Source organism: Meles meles, chromosome 20 (assembly GCF_922984935.1).
Source record: "Meles meles chromosome 20, mMelMel3.1 paternal haplotype, whole genome shotgun sequence".
NCBI classification, from domain to species: Eukaryota; Metazoa; Chordata; class Mammalia; order Carnivora; family Mustelidae; genus Meles; species Meles meles.
This window is the reverse complement of record NC_060085.1, coordinates 20,444,954-20,468,032: the sequence shown is the minus strand read 5'-3', so window position 1 is coordinate 20,468,032 and position 23,079 is coordinate 20,444,954. Positions and strand designations below refer to the sequence as shown.

Sequence of the window (23,079 nt, the reverse complement as noted above, 5' to 3'; positions counted from 1 at the left end):
CTTGTCTAGATTATTATAGCTTTGTTATAGTGAGTTTTAAAGTCAGGTATTGTGAGTCTTCCATTTTTGTTACTCTCCTTCAATATTATGTTGACTATTCTAGGTCTTTTAACTTTCCATATAAACTTTAGACTCATTTTGTCAATATCCAAAAAACAACTTGCTGAGATTTTTATTGACAATAGTTTGTCTTTTCATGCTGTTGATTTTGTCTTTCAATGCACAGAAATTTTAAATTTTTATGTTGTCCAATTTGTCTATTTTTACTTTACCATCTTTACTGTTAGCTGTGCTTTTGGTGTCATATCCAGGAAATCATTTCCAAGGTTATATAATGAAGATTTTCAATGTTTTCTTTGAAGAGTTTTCTGACTCTTAGAAGAGCAAAATTTTAGAACTTTTATGAAGATTACATTATTAGTTCTTTTATAGAGTATGCCTAAGAAATCCTTGTTTAACCCAAGGTCACAAAAATGTTCTCCTTTTGTCCTTGTACCAGTTTTACACTTTCACATTTAACTCTGTGACACATTTTGAGGTAATTGTGTTTGTAATATAAGATACAGTTTGTGGTATTTTTGTTTGCTTGTTTTGGCATGTGTATATCCAATTGTTTCAGCACCATTTGTTGAAAACACTGTTATTTCTCTTTTCACCTTTGTTGAAAATCAGTAGTTCATTTATGTGTGAATTTTTTCCTGCGTTTTTCAGTATATTTCATTGGTCATATTCCTTACTCTTCTTCAAAATTATTTTGACTATTCTAGTAATCAGTTGCTTAAATTTTAGAACTAAACACTTACCTAAATTTTTTTTTTTTTTTTTTTTGGTGCTAGAAGAGTGGTGTTCTTTTTTTTTTTTCCATTTTATTTATTTTTTCAGCGTAACAGTATTCATTCTTTTTGCACAACACCCAGTGCTCCATGCAAAACGTGCCCTCCCCATTACCCACCACCTGTTCCCCCAACCTCCCACCCCTGACCCTTCAAAACCCTCAGGTTGTTTTTCAGAGTCCATAGTCTCTTATGGTTCGCCTCCCCTCCCCAATGTCCATAGCCCGCTCCCCCTCTCCCAATCCCACCTCCCCCCAGCAACCCCCAGTTTGTTTTGTGAGATTAAGAGTCATTTATGGTTTGTCTCCCTCCCAATCCCATCTTGTTTCATTTATTCTTCTCCTATCCCCCTACCCCCCCCCATGTTGCTTCTCCATGTCCTCATATCAGGGAGATCATATGATAGTTGTCTTTCTCCGATTGACTTATTTCACTAAGCATGATACGCTCTAGTTCCATCCACGTCGTCGCAAATGGCAAGATTTCATTTCTTACTTACCTAAATTTTTGCTGGGATTTTGACTGGCATTGCATTGAATCTATAGAGCAATTTAGGGATAATTGAGATCTTAAAAATACTGAGTCTTGGTAATTTGTAAATATGGTAAACCTCTTCATTTATTTTGGTCTTTTTGATTTCCCCTGTTCTGTCCTCTTCAGGGACTATTAGTTTTCTGGTGTTCATCACTAATATGGGTATGAAAACTAATGAAGGGGGCGCCTGGGTGGCTCAGTGGGTTAAAGCCTCTGCCTTCAGCTCAGGTCACGATATCAGGGTCCTGGGATCAAGCCTGCATCAGGCTCTCTGCTCAGTGGGAGCCTGCTTCCCCTGCTCTCTCTGCCTGCTGCTCTGCCTACTTGTGATCTCTCTCTCTGTCAAATAACTAAATTAAAAAAAAACTAATGAAGTACTATATGGCAACTAACATAATAAAAAATTTTTAAAGAATTACAAATTAAAACAACAATAAGATACCATTACATATCTACCATAAAGGCCAAAATCAAAACATTGACAACATCAAATTCTGATAAGGATGTGGAGCAACAGGAACTTTCATTCATTGCTGGTGAGAATCCAAAATGGTACAGCCATTTTGTGAGGTGGTTTGGCAGTTTCTGACAAACCTAAATATACTCTTACCATTCGATTCATAAGTCTGACTCTCTGGTACTTACTCAAATGAAGTGAACATTTATGTCCACACAGAAACCTGCACCTGGATGTTTATAGCAACTTTATTCATAACTGCCAAAATGTGGAAGCAACCAAGATGACCTTCAGGTAAATGGATAAATAAACAGTGGTACATCCAGACACTGGTATATTATTTAGTGATAAAAAGATATAATCTATCATGCCACAAAAAAAAATGAAGGAATTTAAAGTGTATATTACTAAATGAGAAAAGCCAATCTGAAAATGTCACATACTATGATTCCAACTATATGACATTGATAAAAGGCAAAACCATGGAGAGACAGTAAAAAGATCCGTGATTGCCAAGTGTTGGAGGGAGGAAGGGATAAATAGGTGCAGAGAATTTTTAGGGCAGTGACATTATTCTGTATGTCACTATAATGGTGGATACATGTTATCAAATAATTATCCAAACCAAGAGAATGTACAACACCAAGAGTGAACCCTGATGTATACTCTGATCTTGGGTGACAGTGATGTGCTAACATAGGTTAACTGATTTTAACAAATGTACCCATTCCGGTGTGGATGTTGATAGTGGAAGAGGCTGTACATGTGTGGAGGTAGGAGGTATATGGGAATTTTCTATACTTTCTGTGCAGTTTTGCTGGCAGCCTAAAACTATTCTAAAAAATAAAGCATATTTTTGATTGGAATGGCGTTAAAAGTATAGATTGCTCTAGGCAGTACAGACATTTTAACAATGTTTATTCTTCCAATCCAAGAGCATGGAACGGTCTTCCATCTTTTTGTGTCTTCTTCAGTTTCTTTCATGAGTGTTCTATAGTTCCTCGAGTACAGGTCCTTTACCTCTTTGGTTAGGTTTATTCCCAGGTATCTTATGGTTCTTGGTGCTCTAGTAAATGGAATTGATTCTCTAATTTCCCTTTCTGTATTTTCTTTGTTAGTGTATAAGAAAGCCACTGATTTCTGTACATTGACTTTGTATCCTGCCATGTTACTGAATTGCTGTATGAGTTCTTGTAGTTTGGGGATGGAGTCTTTGGGGTTTTCCATAAAAACAGACACACCGACCAGTGGAACAGAGTGGAGAGCCCAGATATGGACCCTCAACTCTATGGTCAAATAAGCTTTGACAAAACAGGAAAAAATATACAATGGAAAAAAGACAATCTCTTCAATAAATGGTGCTGGGGAAACTGGACAGCGATATGTAGAAGAATGAAATTCGACCATTCTCTTACACTGTACACAAAGATAAACTCAAAATGGATAAAAGACCTCAACGTGAGACAGGAATCCATCAGAATACTAGAGGAGAACATAGGTAGTAACCTCTTCGATATCAGCCACAGCAACTTCTTTCAAGATATGTCTCCAAAGGCAAAGGAAACAAAAGCTAAAATGAACTTTTGGGACTTCATCAAGATCAAAGGCTTCTGCACAGCAAAGGAAACAGTCAACAAAACAAAGAGGCAACCCACGGAATGGGAGAATATATTTGCAAATGACAGTACAGACAAAAGGTTGATATCCAGGATCTATAAAGAACTCCTCAAATTCAACAAACACAAAACAGAGAATCATATCAAAAAATGGGCAGAAGATATGAACAGACACTTCTCCAACGAAGACATACAAATGGCTATCAGACACATGAAAAAATGTTCATCATCACTAGCCATCAGGGAGATTCAAATTAAAACAACATTGAGATACCACCTGACACCAGTTAGAATGGCCAAAATTAGCAAGAAAGGAAACAACGTGTCTTGGAGAGGATGTGGAGAAAGGGGAACACTCTTACATTGTTGGTGGGAATGCAAGTTGGTGCAGCCACTTTGGAGAACAGTGTGGAGATTCCTCAAGAAATTAAGAATAGAGCTTCCTATGACCCTGCAATTGCACTGCTGGGTATTTACCTCAAAGATACAGATGTGGTGAAAAGGAGGGCCATCTGTACCCCAATGTTTACAGCAGCAATGGCCACGGTCGCCAAACTGTGGAAAGAACCAAGATGCTCTTCAGTGGATGAATGGATAAGGAAGATGTGGTCCATATACACAATGGAGTATTATGCCTCCATCAGAAAGGATGAATACCCAACTTCTGTAGCAACATGTACGGGACTAGAAGAGATTATGCTGATCAAAATAAGCCAAGCAGAGAGAGTCAAGTATCATATGGTCTCACTTATTTGTGGAGCATAACAAAGAACACAGTGGACATGGGGAGATGGAGAGGAGAAGGAGTTGAGGGAAATTGGAAGGGGAGATGAACCATGAGAGACTATGGACTCTGAAAAACAACCTGAGGGTTTTGAAGGGGCGGGGGGGGGGGGGGGAGGTTGAGGAACCAGGTGGTGGGTAATAGGGAGGGTACGTACTGCATGGAGCACTGGGTGTGGTGCAAAAACAATGAACACTGTTACGCTGAAAATTAAAAAAAATAAAGAATATTTTTAATGCACTTACTGTATGACTCTCCAACCCCAACTCGAAATATTTACCCAATAGGAAAAAAATCCATACGAAAATCTATATACAACATTTATAACATTTATTCATAATCTCCAAAAATAAAGCAACTCAAAGTCTATCAATGGTTACATGGATAAATAAAATGTGGCTTAAATCTGTATGAGGAAATACTACTTGGAAAAAAATGAGCCACAGATACATACAACATGAATGAATTTTAATGCATTTGTGCAAAGGAAAAAAAGCCAGACACGCTAATAACGTATAATCCCATTTATATAACATTCTAGAAAACACAAAATTGGAGGGACAGGAAATAAATCAGTGGTTGCCAGGGCTGGGGGAAGGGGATTAAGAAGGAAGGTTGACTACAAGGAGCCTGATGTTACATTTAGGAGAGACAAAAAAAGTTCTGTATCCTAACTGTGGTGATAGTTACAAAAGTATACATTTATCAAAATTCACAGAAATATACTCCAAAAAGGATGACATTCACTGCACATAAGTTATGCCCCAATAACCTGACTAAAGCAAACACACACACAGACACACAGACAACAGGATAACATTTCACATCTACCACGTTGGTTAGAATTTTTCTTTTAAATTCTAACAATAGCAGGTGTTGGCAAGGGAATGTACAGCAATCAGATATCAGGGTGACAATAAATGGCCCCCATTTTCAAAAACAAAGCAGTATTTATTATATGCATATTGTATGGCACTGAAATTCTACTTCTGTATATTATTCCCTATACAGTAGCATTGAATTGGGAATATTACTGCATTCTAGAGAAATTTTTGGAAATCTGTGGGAAGTCTGAGTTGCCAAAGACATTAAAAATATTTATATTTTCAAAATGCAAAAATTCTTAGAAGAAAAAACAAGTGTAGATCTTCATGACCTTGGGTTTAAACACTGGGTTTTTTGCTTTTGTTTTTTTTTTTTTTTTTACTCTTTGTAAAGAAGTTTATTTATAACTGCTTCCTACAGATTTTTGCTTAATTTACTTTATAAACCATAGTCAACCCTTAGAACACCTTAACTACCTTTCGGGAAGATGGCGCAGGACGCCGGTGATATGGAAGATGGGCAGCTTTCCGACTTGGATTCCGACATGATGGTCGCACCCAGCGACAGGCCGCTGCAGGTGCCGAAAACACTAGGTGGAGACAGTGCAGTGAGGCCCTTCCAGGGTACTGCAACACTGTGTGCGCCAGTATCGCATTATCGGACTGTTAAAAGTGTGGATTCAAGTGAAGAGAGTTTTTCTGATTCAGATGATGATAGCTCCCTTTGGAAACGCAAGCGACAGAAATGTTTTAACCCACTTCCAAAGCCAGAGCCTTTTCAGTTTGGCCAGAGCAGTCAGAAACCACCTGTTCCTGGAGGAAAGAAGGTTAACAACATATGGGGTGCTGTGCTTCAAGAACAGAATCAAGATGCAGTGGCCACTGAACTTAGTATCTTGGGAATGGAGGGTACTATTGACAAAAGCAGACAATCAGACTTACAATTATTTACTTGCTAAGAAACTTAAGAGGGAATCTCAAGAACATACAAAAGAATTAGACAAAGAGCTAGATGAATATATGCATGGAGGCAAAAAAATGGGATCAAAGGAAGAGGAAAATGGGCAAGGTCATCTCAAACGGAAACGACCTGTCAAAGACAGACTCGGGGACAGACTAGAAATGTACTATAAAGGCCGATATGAGATCACAGAGGACGATTCGCAAGAGAAAGTGGCTGATGAAATTTCTTTCAGGTTGCAGGAACCAAAGAAAGATCTGATAATGCGCGTAGTGAGGATAATTGGGAACAAAAAGGCAATTGAACTTCTGATGGAAACTGCTGAAGTTGAACAAAATGGTGGCCTTTTTATAATGAATGGTAGTTAAACACTGGTTTTACGCACAAGCGACAGAAAAAAATAAATAAATAAATTTGACTTTACCAAAATTAAAAGCTTTGTTCCTCAAAGGACATCAAAAAATTAAAATACAAACCACATACTGGGCAAAAATATTTATAAATCATATACCTGATAAGAGACCTGTATCTAGAATACATAAAGAGCTCTTATAACTAAATGAAAAGATAATTTTTTAAACATACAAAAGATTTATTTTTTTTAAGTTTCTTTTTTATTCATTTGACAGAGACAGGGAGAGAGAGATAGATCACAAGTAGGCAGAGAGAGAGAGGGGAAGCAGGCTCCCCACCAAACAGAGAGCCTGCTGTGGGACTTGATCCCAAGACCCTGAGATCATGACCTGAGCTGAAGGCAGAGGCTTAACCCACTGACCCACCCAGGCACCCCCAGAAAAAAGATTTAAATAAACACTTTTCCATAGAAGATACACAAATAGCCAATAAAAACATGAAAAGAAGTTCAATATCATTAGTCCTTAAAGGAATAAAAATCAAAACCATAATGAGATACCATTTCTCCCCCAATAAAATGGGTGCAATGACAAACACAGACAGTAACAAGTATTAGCAATGGTATGGAGATATTGGAACGCTTGTACATTACTGACAGGTTTGTAAAATGGTGCAGCCACTTTACAGTTTGCTAGTTCCTCAAAACGTTAAAGATAAAACTATCATATGACCCAACAATTCCCCTATGTATATAACAAAAAATATATTTTTAACAGGTATTCAAATAACTATTTGCCCACAAATATTCACGGCAGCACTATTCACAACAGCCAAAAGGTGAAAACAACCCAAATGTCTGTCAACTGATGAATGGATAAATAAAATACGGTATATGCCTACAATGGAATACTACTTAACCATAAGAATAAATCAAGTTCTTTTTTTTAAGATTTTATTAATTTATTTGATGGAAAGAGAGACAACTCAAGAAAGGGGAGCAGCAGGCAGAGGGAGAGGGAGAAGCAAGCTCCCCACTGAGCAGCGAGCCTGATGTGGAGATAGATCCCAGAACCCCAGAATCATGACCTGAGCAGAAGGCAGACACTTAACTGACTGAGACACCCAGGCACCAAAAAGAAATCAAGTTCTGATACATGCTTCAACATGGATGAAACATGAACGCTGTGCTAAAAGAAGCCAGACACAAATTAAATAATTACATTTATATGAAATATCCAGAATAGGCAAATCCACAGACAGAGAAAATAGATTAGTGGTTGCCAGGGGCTGGGGGTAGAAAATTATTGAAGTGTTTACTAATAGGAGTGGGGCTTCTTTCTCAGGTTATAAAAATATTCTAAAATTAGTGGTGATAGTTGCACAACTCCATACCATAAAAACAGTGAAATGTATGTCTTTAAAGGGTGAATTTTATGGTATGTGAATTATATCTCAATAAATCTATTTTAAAGGGAAAGAAGGCAGGTTAGCACTGGATCTGAAAAGGTTGAGAATTATGTCCTTAGAAAATTTCCTATATATAGGCACTTGGAGACATTTATAGGAAAGCTCTGTTGCCTTTAATACACACAACATCAAAGTACTGGTCACTGTTTCATACTTTCTCATATGTCATAAATCCTTAAGGCTACCTTGTCAAATCTTATGAAAATTCATTTTTTATCTGACTGCGATGCCATTCATGTTAACATCTTAATCGCCCTTGTACTACTCAACAAAAAAACTATTGAGAAGCCACGTAATCCATATGCCTCAATATAACTAACAGGTGTTTTGGTACAAATGACTATATGTCATTTATTTTTTTATGTTTTTATAAAGTGATAATGAGAGAATAATTAGGATTAGGTACCACCTCAGGATTTCATGTAAACACTTAAACAGATAACATATATTTACAAAGGTGAATAATTTCTCACCCAATGAATTCTCACAATATTGTTTATCAAAACGGTTTCCTTAACTAAATATATATGTATTAGAATGCAATATAAACTCTTGCTTCTCAGTGGGAGGTCAGAGGACAGAGGAGAGGAAGACTGAAATCAGTTTTGTAGAGTACAAAGCAGCTTCAAAAACAGAACACTATCACCTCCAAGGGATGGCACCATTGTGAGGGTCATGAGGACTGTGCTCAATGATTCTAGGCATCACCTTTTCTTAAAACCAAATCTCTGCTACAAATTTTACTAAATGTGCTCATTCTGTGCAAGATTTAGAACTGGAGAGTGAAGAAAGGTAAGAAGAAAAGAGAGATGGAAGTAGAAAGAGAACTCATTCCTTTTAGGTTTATATATATACATAACAAAGGTTTATAACTTCTCAGATAAGGAATTTTAAAAAACCAACTCAAATTATTTCCAAAATCATTAAGAACCAACAGGAAAGAGATGTTTTTATTTAGCAAGCACGATAAAGCATCTTTTAAATGTCTGGTTTTCCTGACCTCAGGGGCAAAGCTCTCAGGTTTTCCCCAATGAGAATGATATTCACTGTGGGTCTAGAAGGGGCAGGGGGTGGGAGGTTGGGGGAACAAGGTCGTGGGTATTAGTGAGGGCAGGGGTTGCATGGAGCACTGGGTATGGTGCAAAAACAATAAACACTGTTATGCTGAAAAGAAAAAAAAATAAAGTGATATATGTTAAAAAAAAAATCCTCTGGGGTCTTATGGTACCACACAATTTTAGGATTTTTTGTTCTGTGAAAAATGCTAGTGGGTTTTTTTTTCTGGTTTCCATATGTAAATTTTTTGTTCTTTGTTTTATATCCTCTATTTTTTTTTATTTTTTCAGTGTTCCAAGACTCATTGTTTATGCACCACACCCAGTGTTCCATGCAATACGTGCCCTCCTTAATAACCACCACCAGGCTCACCCACCCCCCTAGTCCCCCTCCCTTCCAAAATCTTGTTTCTTTCTCAGAGTCCACAGTCTCTCATGGTTCTTCTCTCCCTTCGATATCCCCCTCTTCACTTTTCCTTTCCTTCTCCTAATATCCTCCATGTTATTCCTTAGGCTCCACAAGTAAGTGAAACCATATCATAATTGACTCTCTCTGCTTGACTTATTTCACTCAGCATAATCTCCCTGAAAAACTCAAAATGGACAAAAGTCCTCAACGTGAGGCAGGAATCTATCAAAATCCTAGAGGAGAACATAGTAACCTCTTCGACATTAGCCACAGCAACTTCTTTCAAGACATGTCTCCAAAGGCAAGGTAAACAAAAGTGAAAATGAACTTTTGGGACTTTATCAAGATCAAGAGCTTCTATACAGCAAAAGAAACAGTCAACAAAACAAAGAGGCAATCCACAGAATGCGAGAAGATATTCACAAAAATGCTGGTGTTATTTTGAGACAATTTTATTGAATGTGTAGATTGTTTGGAGTAATATAGATATTTTAACAATATCAGCTCCTACAATCCATGAGCAAGGGATGTTTTTCCATCTCTTTATGTCTTCAATTTCTTTCATCAATGTTCTATAGTTTTCAAAGAACAGATCCTTTACGTCTTTGGTTAGGTTTATTCCTAGGTATCTTATGGTATTTGGTGCGATTATAAATGGGATTGATTCCTTAAATTCTCTTACTTCTGTCTACCATAGCTACTGTATGGAAATGCAACTGACTTCTGTGCATTGATTTTACATCCTGTCACTTTGCTAAATTCCTGTATGAGTTCTAGCAATTTTGGGGTGGAGACTTTTGGGTTTTCTACATAGAGTGTCATGTTATCTGCTAAGAGTTAAAGTTTGACTTCTTCTTACCAATTTGAATGCTTTTTATTTATTTTTGTGGCCTGATTGCTGAGGGGACTTCTAGTACTCTGTTGAACAACAATGAGACTGAACATCCCTGTTGTGTGCCTGACCTTAGGGGAAAAACTCTCATTTTTTCCCCATTGAGGATGATATTAGCTGTGGGCATTTTGTATATGGCCTTTTTAATGTTGAGGTGTATATTCCCTCTATCCTTACACTGGGAAGTGTTATTATCAAGAAAGGATGCTGTACAAATAATACATTATATGTTAATTAAAGAAAAAGAAAATAAGGGGGTAAACCTAGTCAAGAGGAAAGAGATTCCAAAAGGAGATATATATCTATATATATATATAGATATATATAGATATATATAGATATATATATACCTTCTCTATCAACCCACTTTCCTATTTCAACCGTGATCATATTCTTCATGGGCAATAAGCACAAACCTAGTGTAAAATAGTGTAGGAAGAGTATGTGCATATATGATAGATAAAATAAAAGCTGCACCCATTTTGGGTGTTTTTATCATTAACTGCTGTTGCATAAACTGAACATACAATGGGGCTGCGACACTGGATAAATCATTTGTTTCCACTTGTTATTGAAAACATTTCATAACTCGTTTGGGACTCTGCTTTGCCCTGTCACTCATGAGTTACAAGGTCATCAGTCATGATTGGGAATAAGTGATTTATGCAAGTCATCCTATTGTATATTTTAGGTACAGTATACAATAAAATACACACTATTGATTTCTTTTTTTTAAAAAAAAGGATGCTTTATTTTTGTCAAATGCTTTTTCTGCATTTTTGAAAGGATCATATAGTTCATACCCTTTCTTTTATTATGTGGTATATCATGTTGACTGATTTGGTGTATCATGTTGATTGATACTGAACCACCCCTATAGCCCAGATTGATTTGTGGATGTTGAACCAACTTTGTATCCCAGGAATGAATCCCTGTTGGTGGTGGTGAATAATCGTTTTAATGTACTATTAGATCCTACTGGCTAGTATCTTGATTAGAATTTTGGCATCCATGTTCATGAAGGATATTGGTCTGTCATTCTCCTTTTTGGTGGGGTCTTTTTTTTTTAATTAAATTCAATTAGCCAATATATAATACATCATTAGTTTGATATAATGTTCAATGATTCATTAGTTGTCATAAAACATCCAGTGCTCTTCCCATCATGTGCCCTTCTTAATGTCCATCCCCCTGTTACCCCATCCACCCACCCATCTCCCTTTCTACAACCTTCTGTTTCCAGAAGTCAAGAGTCTCTCATGGTTTGTCTCCCTCTCTGATTTCTTCCCATTCAGTTTTCCCTCTCTCTCCCTATGATCCTCTGCACTATTCCTTATATTCTACATATGAGTGAAACCATAAAACTGTCTTTCTCTGATAGACTTATTTCACTTACCATAATACCTTCTAGTTCCATCCACATCAATGCAAATGATAGGTAGTCATCCCTTCTGACAGCTGAGTAATATTCCATTGTATATATGAACCACATCTTTATCCATTTATCTGTTGAAGGACATCTTGGTTCCTACCACAGTTTGACTACTGTGGACACTTCTGCTATGAACATTGGGGTGCATGTTCCCCCTCTTCCCACTACATCTGAACCTTTGGGGTAAATACCCAGTAGTGTAATTGCTCAGTTGTAGGGCAGCATATAATTGCTTATAATATTCTCTTATATTTCTTAGGTGTTGGTTGTGATCTCCCCTCTTTCATTTGTGATTTTATTTGGGTCCTTTCTCTCTCTTTTTTTTTTTTTTTTTTTTGGTAAGTCTGGCTAGGGGCTTATCACTCTTACTAATTCTTTCAAAGATCAAGCTCCAAGTTTCATTGATCTGTTCTACTGGGTTTTTTAAAATTTCTATATTACTTGTTTTTAGATTTTATTTATTTATCTGACAGACAGAGATCACAAGTAGGCAGAGAGGGGGGAAGCAGACTCCCTGCTGAGCAGAGAGCTTAATGCAGGGCTCAATCTCAGGATCCTGAGATCATGACCCAAGCCAAAGGTGGAGGTTTAACCCACTGAGCCACCCAGGCACTCCTATATTACTTATTTCTGCTCTAATCTTAATTATTTCCCTTTTTCTGCTGGTTTTAGATTTTATTTGCTATACTTTTTACAGCTCCTTTAGATGTAAGGTTAGGCTGTGTATTTGAAACTTTTTTTCTTTTTGAGGAATGCTTGTAATGCCATATACTTCCCTTTATGACCCTGTTTGCTATGTCCTTAGACTGTTGTGTCTTCATTTTCATTTCCTTCCATGTATTTTTTTAAATTTCCTGATTAACCCATTCATTCTTTTGTAAGATATTCTTTAACCTCCATGTATTTGTGGCCTTTTCAATTTTTTTTTGTGGTTGACTTCAAGTTTCCTAGAATTGTGGTCTGGAAATATGCATAATATGATCTCCATCTTTTTTTTTCCTGGTTAAGGCCTGATTTGTGACCCAGTATTGATCTATTCCAGAGAATGTTATACGGGCACTTGGAAAGAATGTGTATTCTGTAACTTTAGGATGAAATGCTCTGAATTTATCAGTGAAGTCCATCTGGTCCAGTGTGTCATTCAAAGCCACTGTTTCTTTATTGATCTGTTTAGATGATCTATCCACTGCTGTGAGTGGGGTGTTAAAGTCTCCTACTACTATTATATTATTATCAATGAATTTCTTTAAGTTTGTTATTAATTGATTTTTATTTGGCTGCTCCCAAGTTAGGGGTATAAGTATTTACAATTGTTATATCTTCTTGTTGGACAGACCCATTTCTTATGACATAGTGACCTTCTTCATCTCTTATTAGAGTCTTTGGTTTAAAATCTAGTTTGTCTGATATAAGAATTGCTACCCCAGCTCGCTTTTGACAACCATTAGCATGATACATGGTTTTCCACCCCCTCACTTCCAAGCTGGAGGTGTCTCTGGGTCTAAAATGAGTCTCTTTTAAAAGCAGCACATTGGGGGCGCCTGGGTGGCTCAGCGGGTTAAAGCCTCTGCCTTCAGCTCAGGTCATGATCCCAGGGTCCTGGGATCGAGCCCCGCGTCGGGCTCTCTGCTTGGCTGGGAGCCTGCTTCCTCCTCTCTCTCTCTCTGCCTGCCTCTCTGCCTACTTGTAATCTCTATCTGTCAAATAAATAAATCTTTAAAAAAAATAAAAAATAAAAAATAAAAGCAGCACATTGATGGGTCTTCTTTTTTAATCCATCCTGATACCCTACATCTCCTGATTGAAGCATTTAGTCCATTTACATTCAGAGTAATTACTGAAAGATATGAATTTAGCGCCATTGTATTACCTGAAAAATCACTGTTCCTGTAGATTGTCTCTGTTCCTTTCTGGTCATTGTGGTCTTTGGTCTGTTTCCCACTCAGTGGGTCCCCTTCAATATTTCTTGCAGAGCTGGTTTAGTGTTCACAAACTCCTTTAGTTTTTGCTTGTCTTGGAAACTCTTTATCTCTCCTTCTATCTGAATGACAGACTTGCTGGATATTATATATTTGGCTGCACACTCTTCTCATTCAGCATATTGAATATGTCGTGCCACTTTTCTCTGGTTAGGTCTGCTGCTAACCTTGTATGTCCACCCTTGTAGGTTAATGACCAAGCTGCTTTCAGAATTCTCTCTTTTTCCTTGTATTTTGCAAATTTTACTATGATATGTCTTGGTGTTGACCTGTTTTTGTTGATTTTGAGGGAATTTCTCTGTGCCTCTTGGACTTGAATGCCTGTTTTCATCCCCAGATTTGGGAATTTCTTAGCTATAATTTGTTCAAATAACATTCTGCCCCTTTTCCCTGCTCTTCTCCTGGGACTCCTATGATACAGATATTATTGTGCTTTGTGGAGTTCCTGAGTTCTCTAAGTCTGTATTCATGATCTAATAGTTTTCTTTCTCTCTCCTTTTCAGCCTCATTATTTTCCATAATTTTATCTTCCGTATCACCTATTCATTCCTCTGCTTCTTCCATCCTCATTGTGACTACATCCAGTGGGTTTGGCATCTGTTAAGCATTTTTTTATTTTGACCTAGTTTTTAGGTCTTTTATCTCTGCAGCCAGGATTTCTCTGTCTTCTATGCTTCTTTCAAGCCCAGCTAGTATTCTTATACTGTTGTTCTAAATTCTTGTTCAAATGTATTGCTTACATCTGTTTTGAGCAAATCCCTGGCTGTGATTTCTTCTTGATCTTTCTTTTAGGGAGAATTCTTCCATTTTGTCATTATGTCTAGGTTTCTGTCTTTTATGTATTATGAAAGCTTGTTATGTTTCCTGCTCCTGAGAGTAATACTATATTAAGAAGGGGTCATACACTGTCTAGGACCTGGAGCTTCAGGAATTGTTTCTGGCATATTCCAGGTGCACTCTGCTGTTGTGTTTTGGCTGCTCTTTCTCACAGGTCAGTCCTCCACAGAGTTCCTCCTTGCTTGCAGTGGGGAGTGTTTAGACCTTTAACTAGGTGTGTTTTGATAAAAGCCTGATTTTAAAAAAGGGAGGGGAAAGCCTGATCCAAGAAAAGGGAAAGGAAAAGGAACCCAAAAACCAACCAAACAAAACAGTATAAGCCTGATTCCAAAGAAAAAGGAAAAAAAAAAAAAGAAGAAGCCTGATCAAAACCAAAAGAACAAAAACAAAACAAACAAAAAAAAAAAAAAAACGAGATAAGGAAACAAACCTACAAATGATCAAAAAACTATAAGCCTAATTCCAAAGGAAAAAAGAATACTAAAATAAAAAATATAAGATAAAAAAATAAAACAATTCTGATTTCCACCAGAACTAAAGCTGACGCCTTGGAGCACTCTATGATGAACAGACTTGGTACATGTGGACTGGGGGGAACCCTACGCACTGCTCTCTTTCCTGACTCTCTTTCCTGCTCTCCCTGACTTCTCTTGGGGAAAAGGGCTCCCTCCCTTCACAGCACTGAGTCTTTTCTCTCCCTCAGTTCACATCTCCAAACCTTGAACGTGCTATGTTGTCTCTCTCCAGTTGTGCAGATTGTTTTTTTAATTCTCAGATCAATTTCCTAGTTGTTCAAAATGATTTGATGTCGATCTAGCTGTGTTTGAGAGACAAGTCAAGTTCAGGGTCCCCCTACTACTCCATCATCTTAGCTCTCCACTCTGATTTTTTAAAACTTTTTAGAAAAAAGTTTAATCCCATTGCTGCTATGAATACTGGGGTACATACGGCCCTTCTTTTCACAACATCTTTATCTTTGGGGTAAATACCCAGTAGTGAAATTGCAGGGTCATAAGGTAGCTCTTTTTTTAATTTCTTCAGGAATCTCCATACTGTTTTCCAAAGTGGCTACACTAACTTGCATTCGCACCAACAGTGTAAGAGGGTTCCTTTTGTACACAATCTCTCTAACACTTCTTGTTTACTGTCTTGTTAATTTTGACCATTCTAACTGGTGTAAGGTGGTATCTCAGGGTGATTTTGATTTGAATTTCGCTGATGGTTAATGATGAACATTTTCTCATGTGTCTATTAGCCATTTGTATGTCTTCTTTGGAGAAGTGTCTGTTCATGCATGTATTATTGCATGGAACATTGGTTGTGATGCATAAACAATAAATCCTGGAACACTGAAAAAGTAAAATTAAAAAAATACCAAAAATTTAATACCATTAGGTGAGAATAGCAAAAAGTAAGAAGGGAAATACAAATTAATTAATAAGAAAGGCTATTTAGAAAAATACTCTGGGTCTTAAGTGTAAATATACATATAAATATCTATATACTTATTACGTATTCATCTGAAAGTCACAATTACTTAAACATACAGGCAAAAAGTAATGGTCAGGGCACCTGACTGTCTCAGTTGCTAGAGCATGTAACTCTTGATCTCAGAGCTGTGAGTTCAAATCCCGTGGTGGGGATAGAGTTTACTTTTAAATAAATAAATAAAGTGCTGGGGAAAATTCTCCCTTTAAAAAAAAAAGTAGTGGTCACCTGTCCCTGCACCATGCTCTGTGCTAGGTATTTTCACATTTATAATCTTAAATACCATTGAATACTGCTTTGTTAAATATGCATTATTATTTAGATTGTGAATTGTCCTTGCCAGTCACCCAATGTAAGTGAGGCTATACTATCAAAAAGAGCCAACAGTACCACTACAATGGCTACTGGCAGAGAGGCTGCAGAACAGTGTCAGCAGTGTTAATCCAAAAGAAAGAAGCCTCTATATAGATCAGACCATGTGACAGTCAATAATCAGCAGTTCTTTATAAAGATTCTGGGTACAAACCAATCAAGTCAGATCAAAAGCACCAATGTAGTTCAGCAAAAAGTACCATTCAACAAGAAGTTTCAAAGTTTTTCTTTTTCAAAGGTGTAACATATTCTTCACTGACAAAAGGAAAATAAATGCAAACTTATTTACCCGCATCCCCTATCCTGGGAGAGGAGCAGCACAGAAAGCAGAGACAGGTAGATGACAACAACTTCTCTTCTGTTCCATATTATAATTAAAATAGATTAATAAAAAAAATCATGGTTCATTATGAAGGACAGTCTTCCATGTACATCAACCTTAGGAATCATTTAAGTAACCAGCTATAAAATCAAGGGCCAAAACCAAAATCTATAATTATCTAAAAATACTGACTTTTTTCCTTTGGTACATCAATAAAAATATGCACAGCTCATGCAATTTTTCATAATAGGCAAGAAAGAAAGTGCCAACCACTTGTATAAACTTACATAGAGAATTCAGCCCCCAAATAGGGAAACAAAATTATTCAAAAGGTCTACATTCAAAATCATCTTGCCAATATTTTCACTGAAAACTCTTAAAGAACAATCTAGTCCATTTATTTGCATAACAGTGCTATTTTCAATCTTCATTCATCAGCAGTAAGCATAAAAGTTAACAACTGGCAATAAATAAATACACATTAAAAAATGAGGTCTTTTACTTCCAGATGAGTTATTTTTCCCTTAAAATTAGTCACTTTGGAGAGCCACAAACAAGTTTTAATAACACAACCACTGATTAAGATGTTTTTAAAACTCTTTTAGAATTCAAAAATATATAAAATGAACTTACAAACTTCTGATTTTAGCCCTGAAAAAGCATTTGCATTGAACAAATATAAACCTGAATGAATACATGAAACAACTGGTGTAAGAGCACTGGAGAGCAAGTATTATAGATAAGACTCAAAGATACTATAATCCTATAGAAAAGAGAACATCAAAGTGAGATCCTCATTCATCTGACTTTCCATGAAAGGGTGCAGCAAAAAATGACAGTCCCACTGAGATAAGGAGAAAAAGGTTAACATTGTGAGCTACCAACAAAATCTCCACTCTTAGGGCCGCCCAATTCCTAAACAGGGATGCAGGGAAAGGCCAAGAAGCCCATAAAAAGCAATATCCAGGAGACTAAAGAGCTGAGCACAGCCACATTACCTTTAGGGGAACAGTAAAACATGCACAGTTAACTTGTCAACAGAAACTACAGAAATCAAAAATTAATGAGTAAAATCATTAAAATGTTAAAAGAACATATTCATCAGCCTTGAATTCTATATCCAGGGAAAACATCTTTCAAAAATGATGACAAATTAAAAACAGACTCACATAAACAGAAGCTGAACAAATGCACAGCAAACAAGCACTAAAAGAAATACTACTAAAAGTAGTACTTGCAATAAAAAGACAATGATCCAAGGTTGAGCTATAGAAAACAAGAAAGGAAGGAAAATCATTAGAAAAGCAAAAAATGTGGACAAACAAATGAATATAGACACAAGTAAGATCATATATGACAACAGTAGTAACAAAAGGTGAGAAAGGGGTAAATGCAGTTAAATCACTGCAAAGTTCAAGTGTTGCTGAAAGTAGAAAAAGTACACATTTAAGTTAGACTCTAATAAATCAGGAATGCATGTTTTAAACTGTAGGGCAGACAAAGTAAGAAAGAATATCGAATGGAAAAAAGGTTTCTTCAAGAAATGGTGTTGGGAAAACTGCACAGTAATGTGCAAAAGTATGAAACTGGACCACTTTTGTATACCATACATAAAAATAAATTCAAAATGGATGAAAGATCTAAATGTGAGACAGGAAACTATCAAAATCCTAGATGAGAACATAGGCAGCAACCTCTTTAACCTCTGCCGTAGCAACTTCTTATTAGACATGTTGCTGGAGGCAAGGGAAACAAAAGAAAAATGAACTATTGGGACCTCATAAAGATAAAAAGCTTCTGAACAGCCTAGGAAACAACAAAACTAAAAGGCGACCTATCAAATGGGAGCAGCTGATGCAAATGATGTATCAGATAAAGGGTTAGTATCCAAAATCTATAAAGAACTTACCAAACTCAAACCCATAAAACAAATAATCCAATTAAGATATGGGTAGAAACTTTTCCAAAAAAAGACATCCAGATGGCTAACACACACATAAAAAGATGTTGGGGAGACCACCTGGTATGGACAAGACCAAGAACCGCCCACCACAGGAGAGCAATGCCCCTACCCTGGGGCTCATGGCCTGGAGATGGGCAGTACAAGAAAGAGAGCAAGAGGAGACAGAGAGATCAAGTCAAGGAGGGGCAAAGGGAGAGAGAAATGTCAGCAGACTCAATGCTCAGCACAGAGACAGGGTTCCATCTCACAATCTTGAGATCAGGATTTGAACTGAAGGGAGGAGTTAAGATGGCATTAATTTCATCTGGTCTCTGGAATTCAGCTAGATAGTTATCAAATCATTCTGAACACCTGCTAAATCAACCAGAGATCTCAGAAAAGATTTTCTGCACTTCTACAAATAAAAAATTGAACACTTTTTGCAAGGTAGGACATGCAGAGATGTGAATCCCAGGTGATGTATCTGGAAGACAAACTGTGTGGGGAGGGAGCCTCTATAAGCCGGCTACCAGAAAGTGTTATAAGCCACCTAGCACAAAACTCTACCTTATTTTTTTAATTTTTTAAAGATTTTATTTATTTATTTGACGGGCAGAGAGGCAGGCGGGGCAGGGAAGCAGTCTCCCCGTTGAGCAGAGAGCCCAATGTGGGACTTGATCCCAGGACCCTGAGATCATGACCTGAGCCAAAGGCAGAGGCTTAACCCACTGAGCCACACAGGTGCCCCAAAACTCTAACTTTTAGAACTCTTTTCTTGTGGGGAACATCCCTGCCTGAAAGGTGCTGTGGTGGTGAAGTGGGGTGGAATCCCTAGTGCAACAGCATAGTCTCAAGATCCCTTGGGTCAAAAAAAGAATGGGGATACCTGAGTATGGAAGAGTTCCCAAACATCAGAGCAGGGAACCCAGCTGCAAACAGCAAGTCAGATGCCAGCTTTCAGTTTGGTATTGCCATAAACACTGAAACTCTGCATGGTTTAGGTGACCAGTCTCCGAGCAGCAGCCCAGCAAAAGGCAGAAGTGCAGTGAGATCCCCTCCTCCTTCCCCTGGGAGTAACAGTATGGGTCTCCACTGCAGAAGTCTGTAAAGTTTGGAGACTTGAAACGTCATATGCCTGAGATAAAAAAGCTTGGTCATAGGCTGGGTAAACACAAAATTTGGATTTGGAAACTAGAGAGACAAGGGTGAGTGACTGCTTTCTGTTAGGGCACACTGAAGAGTGTGGGGCATGAATGTTCAACTAGACTAGAGATAGGGACGCACACTTTTCGTCCCCCTATCAGTGATGAAAGCCTTCAGAAAGCAAAACAACACAATACAGTGTGATCTGAAGCTGCTTACATTGAACCCAGACCCTGGCAAGGGGGGGGTTCAAAACCACCTGAGCAAATCCACCTGAGAATCAGCACAACACGTCCCTCCCCCAGAAGATCAGCAGGAACATCAGGTTAACACCAAGGTTATGAATCATAGAGAAATACAAAACTTCAGCTCTTGGAGAAAACAGTATATAACATTTGTGGTATTCTTCTTTTCTTATTCTTTATTCTTTCAGGGTTTTTTTCCTTTTTAGCTATTTTTTTATTTTATCAATTCATTTTTTTAGTCTTTTTTCATTTTTTGTTTTTATATAATATGCATCTTTAAATTTTGGTTTCTGTTCATTATATTCAATTTTATTTTTGTACATATGTAAGTTTTCTTTCTTTCCTATTTTGGGATCTAGTTTCTTCTAACAACAAACAGACCAAAATAACCCAATATCTAACTTACTTTTTTGGTCTGTTTTACCTCTTATTTGAGTTTTTCTTTGTTCTTTTTTGTTTCTTTATTCTGATTTGTTTTGTTTGTATTTTTCAAGTGTTGTTCTTATTATTTTTGTGTTTTCTCTCTCTTTCATCTATTCTTTTGTGGACATAATGATGAGACGGAAAAACTCACACCAAAAGAAACAACAGGAGCAATACTCACTGCCAGGGATTTAATCAATATGGAAAGAAGTAAGATGTTGGAAAGAAAATTAAAAATGATTATAAAAATATGAGCTGGGCTTGAAAAAGCATAGAAGACATTAGAGAATCCCTTGCTGGAGAAATAAAAGAACTAAAATCTAACTAGTCAGGTCAAAATCAAAAAGGCGATTACTGAGAGACAATAAAAATGGAGGTTCTAACTGCTAGGATAAATCAGGTAGACGACAGAGTCAATGATATAGAAGACAAAATGATGGAGAATAAGAAAGCTGTGAAAAAGAGAAACAAACAATTACTGGATCACAAAAAAAAAGAATTTGAGAAATCAGCAATACCATAAAGCAAAATAGTAACAGAATAATAGGGGTCCCAGAGGAAGAGGAGAGAAAGAGGGGGCAGAAGGTTTATTTTAACAAATTATAACTGAGAACTTCCCTAATCTGGGGAAGGAAACAGGCATTTGAATCCAGGAGGCACACCCCTCCACAATCAATAATCGACATAAAACGGTGAAGCCTGCAAAATTCAGAGATAAAGAGAAATTCCTGAAAGCAGTGTGGGGGATAAGAGGATTTTAACCTAGAAGGGTAGAAACATAAGGCTGGCAGCAAACCTGTCCACAGAGACCTGGCAGGCCAGAAAGGACTGCCATGATATATTCAAGGTGCTGAATGAGAAAAATATGCTGTAAGAATACTTTATCCAGCGAGGCTGTTATTCAGAATAGAAGGAAAAATAAAGCTTCCAGGAAACAGAAACTAAAAGAACCTCTGATCCCTAAACCAGCCCTGCAAGAAATATCAAAGGGCATCCTTTGAGTAAAGAGAGAGCTCAAAAGTAAAAAAAAAAAAAAAAAAAAAAAAACAAGAAAGGAACAGAGACAATCTACAGGAACAGTGACTTTACAGGTAATACAATAGCACTAAATTCATATCTTTCAGTAGTTACTCTGAATGAAAATGGACTAAATGTTCCAATCAAAAGACACAAGCATGGATCTTTCCCCCAGACTGGATCAAGGGGGGGAAAAAAGACCCATTCATGCGCTGCCTACAAGCCTACAGACTTGTTTTATACCCAAATACACTTCCAGATTGAAAGTGAGGGTGTGGAGAACCATTTATCATGCTAATGGACATCAAAAGAAAGCTAGAGTAACAATCCTTACATCAGACAAACTAGATTTTAAACCAAAGACTGTAGTGAGAGATGAAGAAGGACACTATATCATAATAAAAGGGTCTATCCAACAAGAAGATCTAACAATTGTAAATATTTATGCCACTAACTTGGGGGCAGCTGATTATATAAACCAAGTAATAACAAAATTGAAGAAAGACATTGATAATAGTATAATAATAGGACTTTAACACCCCACTCGCAGCAATGAACAGATCATCTAAGCAGAAGATCAATAAGGAAACAAGGACTCTGAATGACACACTGGACCAGATGGACTTCACAGATACATTCAGAGCATCTCATCCTAAAGCAAAAGAATACCCATTCTGCATGAGTGCACATGGAACATTCTCCAAAACAGATCACATACTGGGTCACAAACCAGGTCTCAGCTGGCACCAAAAGACTGGGACTGCATTCCACATATTTTCAGGCCACAGTGCTTTAAAACCTGAACTCAATAGCAACAGAAAATTTGGAAGGACTACAATTTGGAGGTTAAAGAGCATCCTACTAAAGAATAAAAGGGTCAACCAGAAAATTAAAGAAGAATTTTTAAGAATTCCTCGAAATAAATGAAAATGAAAACACAACAGCTTGGAACTGTTGGGGTGTAGTAAAGGCAGTCCTAAGAGGGATGTATATAGCAACACAGGTTTTTCTCAAGAAACAAGAAAAGTTTCAAGCACACTACCTAACCTTACACCTAAAGGAGCTGGAGAAAGAATAGCAAATAACATCTAAAACCAGTAGAAAAGGGGAAATAATTAAGACTGAATCAGAAATCAATGAAATAGAACCCAAAGGAACAGCAGAACAGATCACCATGACTAGGAGCTGGTTCTCTGAAAGAACTGATATGATCCATAAACCCCTTGCTAGACTTATCAAAGAGAAAGGACCCAATAAATAAAATCACAAGTGAAAGAGGGGACATCACAACCAATACCTAAGAAATACAATTATAAGAAAATATTACGAGAAATTATACGCCCCCAAAATCAGGCTACCTGGAAAAAAATGGATGCATTCCTAGAAATATATAAATGACCAAAACTGAAACAGAAAGAATAGAAAATGTGAATAGGTCCATAACCAGAAAAGAAATTGAAGCAGTAATCAAAAATTTCCCAACAGGAGTCCAGGGTCAGATGACCTACCAGTGGAATTCTACCAAACATTTAAAGAAGAATTAATCAGGAACAGATGCAGTACCTTGTCAACTGCTTTTTCTATATCAGTTGAGAGGACCATGTGGTTCTTCTCTCTTCTCTTATTGATTTATTCTGTCACATTGATTGATTTGCAAATGTTGAACCACGCTTGCATCCCAGGAATAAATCCC

The 23,079-nt window shown here is 37.1% G+C and overlaps 1 protein-coding gene and 1 pseudogene across 7 annotated transcripts in view; one reads left to right on the top strand and one right to left on the bottom strand.

The window, feature by feature from the left end:
- Positions 1 to 23,079, bottom strand: part of DOCK3 (dedicator of cytokinesis 3) — a 608,703-nt gene that overhangs the window by 440,788 nt on the left and 144,836 nt on the right. The window lies entirely within an intron of this gene.
- On the top strand, positions 5,537 to 6,377 carry LOC123932738 (annotated as a pseudogene).